Genomic DNA, 7,426 nt, shown 5'->3' with positions numbered 1-7,426 from the left:
CTTCTTGGCCTTGCCCTCCAACCTTCCAGGCTTGGCTGAGCCCTTAGGTGGGCTCTTTTTACCTAGTGTAGCCCTTGGTGTTTTGTCAGTGTTTTGTCACGGCCTTAAAATGGGGAATGACTGATTTTTTTTTTTTACTAACCCTTGCATTTCCAAAGGCTGAATTTAAAGAAAGTATCTTGAGTTGCCAAAATAGATTGCTGTAAGGCTGTGCTCTGTACAGACAGCAGCACTGCTTGCAAGGAAGTGCAGATTTGGGGCTTGTCTGACCCTTCTCTGACACACATACATTGGTGCTTGCTCTGGACACTGCTGTGTTCTCTCTGTGTGGCACCTTTTTGGCTTCTCTTTTTGTTTTTAGTTTAGAAAACTATACCCCTCAAAACTGTAGAGTAATGCTGTGTAATACAGTCATGTGGCTGTAGCCTGTCAGTCCAGCAGAACACTGCAACCAAATTGTATTTCCTTCCCTTTTAGTCTGTTGTTCTGTTTCTGTTTGGGCTGGGTGTGTTATTAGGATGTGGCAGTTCTCGGGTGGATTAGTTGGGCTGGCCTGAGGCTCCATTCCCACCTGTGTTCTTTTGACAGGGCTGTCACCAGGCTTTTCTTACAGCTGCAGTTCATGCCCTTAATCATCTGGCACTGCCAAGTTTATGCTTCAGAAGCAGAATTGCCAGGAGGCATGGAAAAAAAAAATCTTATCTTGAGGGAGGAAGAGAGAGGTTATGCATATTTCCTTGGGAAAGCACAAAGCTTTATCTGTGGGAAGCTGTTACTCCCAAATGATGGCTGACAGGGTACTAACATGTTCAGTATTTAGATGTGGCTGTGCTGCTTTAGGAGACACAGTTGAGTAGGTTTTTGTTAATATAAATGTCTCTAAGAATGAGATGCCCAGGCTCTCAAAAGTGGTTTTTGATCCTACTCATAACAGGTGTAAAAGTACAATGTTAAGAGACACTCATGCTTTATATAGAAGCAAAAGAGGGATTTTTCCCCCCTCCTAGGCCTCCAGCCTGTAGCTATGACAGTACCTGCTTCTGCAGAATTTAGGGCAGACTGGGGGGAACTCAGGGGACAAGCAGGGTGGTTTTTCATAAGGATGTGATTGTCATACTGCCCTGAGAGCAGAACGGAAGCAACACCACAACTTTACAAGCTGGTTTCTGGCTTCTGCCGAGAGGTTTTAAATACAGATTGGGGAAACTTGCTTCTAGAGCTGGAAAGCTTTAAGAGCCTACAAACCCTGCTTCGAATCGGGCATCTTCTAGATCAGTGAGCTACAGATGCAGGCTGGCAGTCTCTGTTGAAGCTGTTTTAAAGTATGCAGGTAGGGTGAAGAGCTGCATGAGTGACAGGAAAGCACTGGGTGTTTTTGGCACTGGAGTTAGTGCTGCCTGTGGTTGCTGCGGAACGTTGCTGCGAGTGTTTTGCAGGCTTATCTCTGATTTGAAAAATACTCAACCCACAGGGATGGGTATATACCAGGTGTAAAAGGACAAGTTCCACTCTGGTAAAAGAGTGGCTTTGTCTTTGCATTTGTAAGCTTGTAGTTTATGAACTTGCAAATTTCTAATTTTCTTAGATTAAACTGGTGTATGAAATAGGGGTAGAAAAAAGATGGCTCTGCAAGTGACTGTGTAGTTGGTGGCTGGTTAGCAGGTTTGAGGTGGACTGGAGAATTCTTTGATCCATTGGGTAGGAAACTTAAGGCTTTGTAAGGAAGGAACAGGCATGTCTGGACCAGGATTTTTATTAATATATATTTCTAGGGAAGTTAAACTTCATAAAGGGGGAGTTTACTTTTCTCTGTAGGGGATGCCATGTGTGCTGTCTGCTTCCCACTAACAGTTTTCCTGGTGGTGATACCCACTGTTCCAGAAAGTGCTGATTCACAAACTGTCTTCGTGTGAGAAATTAACTTATATATATTTAGATTTTTCCTTTTTGCAGCAACTTGTAAGAACACTTTGAGAGACAGGGTGCTGGCTGATGCAAAGAAGGAGAGAGGAATTAAAAAGTATCAGCTGCATGAGTAGCCCTCTTTAGATTCCTAGATCTTTCTGGTCTTGTGATTACTAACCACTACTACCAGGGAGATTTTATTTGCAAAACCTCAGTACATAGTGCACTGTTATGGGTATGTTGTTTTCGCATTCATGAGGATCAAGTAGGTTGGGATCTTCAGTCGTAGCTTTGTGGGAAATCAATGATTTACCAGCTTTTTTTTGTAAAGATGGTTTTGAAAACACAGTATCCCACTCACTATATGCAAATTCTTTACTGTCGTATCTGTGACTTTGTATCTTAGTTTGGAACGTGGCTTTCTCCCTTGCTTGTGGTTTGGTTTGGTTTTTATTCTCCTCTGTATGTTTACACACAGTGGCATGCTAAAGCTGTCAGAACATATGAACAAAAGGCTTTTTTTTTCTTTTTTTGGAGTCAAATCAGTAAACACTAGGTGGCAAGCTGTGTGTTGCCCTGGCATGTATGGTAGAAGAGCTATGGGAATCCAACTCCAGGAGAACCTAGTACTGTTAAAAGAATAAGAGGGCCAAGCACGAATGTACAGAGAACAGGCTTTACCAATTGTGCTCTTCCCTTTGCTGTTTGCTCTGCTTGTGCCCTTCAGTTGATGGTTGCATCATGGTCTCTGTTCCACAGTTGTCCTACAGCTTTCATTCCATACCTGAACTTTTTTTCCCCCCCCAGGCAGCCATATAGTTGCACTTTATCCTTTCAAACTGCTTCTCCTGGTGTTCTGCTTTTGACTGGCTGTCCAGCCCTGACCTTTGCTCTGTGGCTCCTCTCCTCTTTGTTCTTTCTAGTTACTAACATTAACTAAGTTGGGTTTCAGTGTTTGAATGGATGTGTAACGGAGCAAACAATCAAAAAGTTTTGGTTTAAATTCTTCCCAGCTGCCTGAGATGATTAAGGTTTCCCCTCTGCTTAATGCTACAGTAGACAGCACAATTTCTCCTGTTAAGTTGTGTACCCCAAGAACTGGGAAAAATGCTCTTTATTCCTATGCTTGTGTATTTACTTGTTTACACTGAATCCCTTTAGTGTAAGGCATTTCCTGGCTCTTAGTATTTTGTGCCTTGATATCTGGGTTTTTTTAAAGTGTTTTCAAGCCAAGGACTCCTAAAAATAAAATAATAAAGCTTGTGGTGGACTGTAGACAGCTATATTTGTAGTGAATTCAAATTTACCATAAGCTTTTCAAGTCTTAGTTGCCTTTGGTTACGTTTTAGGAAAGGAACTCTTGGGAGATCACAACTTGAAAGTCACCGATTTAGATCATGTATGTTCTGAAACTGTCTTGCCCCTTCAGTTTTGTGATGTTAGGAGCACAAATGATTCTGCACCTATACTAATCCCCTTTTTCTTTTTTCTTTTTTTGCCTCTTGACAGACAGTTCTTCAATTTACTTTCAAGAGAATCCAATAAAGGAAAAAGCAAAAGCTTACGACAGTAACGAACCTGAGAAGCCAGCAGGGCATCAACCATATATTAATACAGCATTAAGAGGTAACAACACTAAGTTTTATTGGTACCTTTTCCATGCTGTAACAAACGATTGCCTAAATGCACTAGGATGATATTCTCTCGGTTCTGTATCAAAAGGGGGAGTTGTTGAGTTAGAATTGGAATGGATGAAGAAGGCAGAGCCTTAAGGTTTTCAAAAGAGCAGTTTTATACTTTGATAAATGCCTAGCAGTGCATCTTTTTGAGAAGCAAAACAAAAAGATGAGTAATGTCATACCTGCTTCAAAAAGTCTTCTAAGAACAGACCTTTCACTGCCTCAGGCAAAGAAAAAACCCCTCTTCTTTTTCTAAAAAGAGTTACTTTTGACTTTAGCAGAGACAGCTGCCAATACCAAGGGGTTTCAAAGTCAGGAGCACTTTTTCTGTTGGTTGCTCAAGAGGTTTTTCTAAATGTGTGGTACAGAAGCAATAGGGAAATACAATGAGGAAGAAAATACAGGATACTTGTTAGCCCAGCAGAAGGTAGTTGTGTTATTACAGGTGGTTTGAATACATCCAAATACATCAGCATTACTGGATTGTTACTTTTTAAAAGAAAAAACAGGATAGTTTTGTCATGTTGGGAAGAGCAGGGTGGCAGGCCAAATTAAGCCCTTTCTATTAATAATAGTAGCTTTCTCCATTTACAGAGGGATCCAAGAGGGTGTTATATGGCACAAGCTTGGTTTGGCAGCACAGCATATACTCCTTCCTTAATCACCTTTGAAGATTTCATAGGAAGAGCTAAAAATATATATGGCTTGTCTTGCCTCATTCTGACCTCAAATGTGATAACCAAGTTCTTTCACTTTGGTTTCAGAGAGAAAGGCTAACTTCCTCGAGAAAAATCAGGAGCACCACTCATCTGCATCACAGAGTAAGTTGAAAAATAAAGTCTTTGATTGTAATGAAGTGAAAAGTACAGAATTCTTTTCCTTTCCTTATGGTTTTTCTTGTGCCATGGGACACTGTCTAGATAGGTGGAAAAGGATGAGTTACCCAGGAGGCAGATCCCAGTGGAAGACTTCATTTATTTTCCCTTTTGTAACTGGTTGAGGAAATGGAGTTGATTTGTGGAACAGTCAGAGCATGCACTAATGGTGATGTGGGGGTCAGCTGAGGAAGGAAACAAAGCCTTCACCTTTTGGTAGCAGTGAATGTTAGACTGGTTTGTACACACCCCCTTCCCTTCTAGCCTTTCCCAGAGCAGTAGTGACCTGCTATGATTGAATTAGTTGCTGCATGCACCTGGAGAAGAGAAGCAGTGTTTTTCTCTGCTGGAAAACTCCATTCTGCTTGTGTCATGACCAATTTCTTGTGTTCAGGTTTTTGTACTTCGTTGTTTGTGGGGTTTTTTGGTGAATTTGTTAGGTTTTGTTTTGTTTTGTTTTTCATCTTTTAAGAGTACTTGAAAGACAAAGGAAAGAAAAACAACTCTGAATTCTTAGTAGCTTTCTGTCCTTAATGTCTCAGTGCTTGTTTCTATCCTGAGCAGATGTAGCTTAACCAAGTTTTGTAAATCAGAATTCAATCTGGAGAACTTAGAGAGGCTTGTTGGCTGTCTTGTTTGTTTTTTTAAAACCACAGTGCCTTCCGGAAGAGAAGCTCATCTTGTGGTAGCTGCACAGCTGTGAAGCTGTGAAATGCCTGTGAAAAAGGAATTAATGCAGGGAGCTCTTGTTAGTTCTGGTGCCATTTCTTCCCTGTGCCAGGGGAGTAATATGTGGTGCAGAAGTGACCAGTTGTGTTGGGTGAAGAACTTCACAAAGTCACTTTCAACTCTAAAAGCTCCAAGTTGTCTGCAGAAGTTACACCTTTCGAGTTAGGCAAGGAAATAATTTGTTTGGCCTTTGTGCAAGTTGTGTTATAAATAAGGGAGAATTCTTAGGTAGGAGAGGATCTGGTTTTAGACTGTTAATTGAAATCTTTTTTTCCGTTAGGGTATGAATCACAGCCTAAATATGAAACCTAGTCTTTGCAAACACAGCTACATTGTAAAATATTACAGAATGGAAGTGATTTTGATCTGTTGAACCATTAGAAGACTTACATAAGCTTAGCCAGTCACAAGCCCCATGTCTGTGCCCTGTCAGGGCAGGAGGTTGAACTTACAGAATAGTGTAGCTTCTTAAGCTAGTTAAGCTCTGGCTTTAACTAGAGCTGCTTTTAGCACCTTCTGTGATTACACTGATACAGAAAGAAGGCTGCAGAATTTATTCTAGTGTTCTTGAAATAACTACTGCAGGGTGGGTGGGTTTGATCAGTTGATTCTCAATAGTACCATTGACAGTATCCTGATTTGGTTATGAATTATTGTATATTCAGAGCCTTCAGCTCTGAACCAGTTGCTGTAGTTCACAAGGAGCCAGAAATTCTTGTGTCTTTTTAATTAACTGACTAAATGCAGAAAACATGCTGACCAGTAATTGCACTGTTTATATTTATTCTGGTCTCTTGGGAAAGTTGTTCATAACACTCTTTTATGGGTAATGGCTTTTGTACTTTGCTGTCTGAGCCTATTTAAGTAAGAAGACCAAAAGGATATTTTGAAGTTGAAAGCTTGCATTTTGCTATAAAAGCACAATTCCTCCCAAGAAACCAACTGCTGATGAAGCAGCCTCTGACCCAAGCTAGATGAGACTATGCCTTTAACATTTTGCTTTTCCTACTTGTGTCACATTGTTTTTCTAATGTGTGTTTATCGAGCTTCCATTTTTCTGTCCCTCAAATTCTTGTGCAAAATCAGGAAACTTAGCTGAGACATGGGATCCTTGTGCTTCAGAAGGTGTTATCTATGGGTGCTTTAACCTCCCTGTAAAAGTCATAGAATTTTTTATGTGAAAGTGTAACAGAGAACAGCTTTTTGATTAAAATAACACCATTTGGTGATTTCAATTCCCTGCCAGAAGATTGGTCATAATTGTTGTCTTAGTATTTTTCTTATGTTCCTTTTTTTACCTCTTAACAGGCAGAAATAAATTTCCAGATCAGCCTGATATTGGGAAGCAGTCACAGCCTGTGGCCAAAAGTAAGACTTCTGCTTTCACTTCTGTTTCATGCTTGTCTTACATTTAACCATTTCAAAGCCTGTCCAAGTATTAGATTTCCTGGTAGCTAGTGTTAAACTGAGAGTCCTTGCCAGAAGAGATGACTTGCTTGCCTAGAGTATTTGTTTTCAGCACAAAGGAAGGAAGGGTGTTGTAGAATAGGTAACTTTTTCACCCTAAGGTCTTCCATCTGTAGCATTTCCAAAGTTTGTTGCAAGATTAAAACTCAGGCAGGCCTAGTGGTGTTCTTATGTAACAGTTGTTGTGTTGCTGTCCTGATGCTACTTGTTTTTTTCCAGTTTACAGGGAGGTCACTAATTTTCCTGGGGACAGAATTGAGCCTTATGCTTGTAGTAGGTCAAGCAAGTGTTAAATTAACTGCTCAAATACCTAATCAAAATACCTGATGTTCTTTATTCTTCATGTGCATTGTTTGCTGGGAGTACTCTTTGTGAAGCTGACTGATCCAAAGACCACAAACGTTGTCTGGTAGTGTTGATCACCAGTGTCTGAGGCACAAGTACTGCTGCAGACACTATTTTTGTGGGAATAGGGAGGAGAAACAACACAGAAACCATTCTGGTGATGTCAGGTTTTGTACAGGGCTTTTTCTGCAGAGCCTAAATGTAGGAAAAAGCTTGACCTTTTTCAGAACCATGTTAAGCTCTTAGCTTGGATATGATTAAACAGAGTGAAGTATTGATAAACTTTCAGAAGAGCTCCTTTTCCAGAAGAATGTCCAATTTCTTAGTCAATCTGGAAATAAGTAAAAATGTCCCTTTTTAATGCTGTCACTTCACAAAGTTGCTAAAGAAGTTGAAAGTTTTGCTTTTTTGTTTAAACTAGAACAT

The sequence above is a fragment of the Chaetura pelagica genome, unplaced genomic scaffold (assembly GCF_000747805.2).
Source record: "Chaetura pelagica isolate M959 unplaced genomic scaffold, ChaPel_1.0 scaffold363, whole genome shotgun sequence".
Classification (NCBI taxonomy): Eukaryota; Metazoa; Chordata; class Aves; order Apodiformes; family Apodidae; genus Chaetura; species Chaetura pelagica.
Note: the sequence above shows the minus strand (reverse complement) of the source record.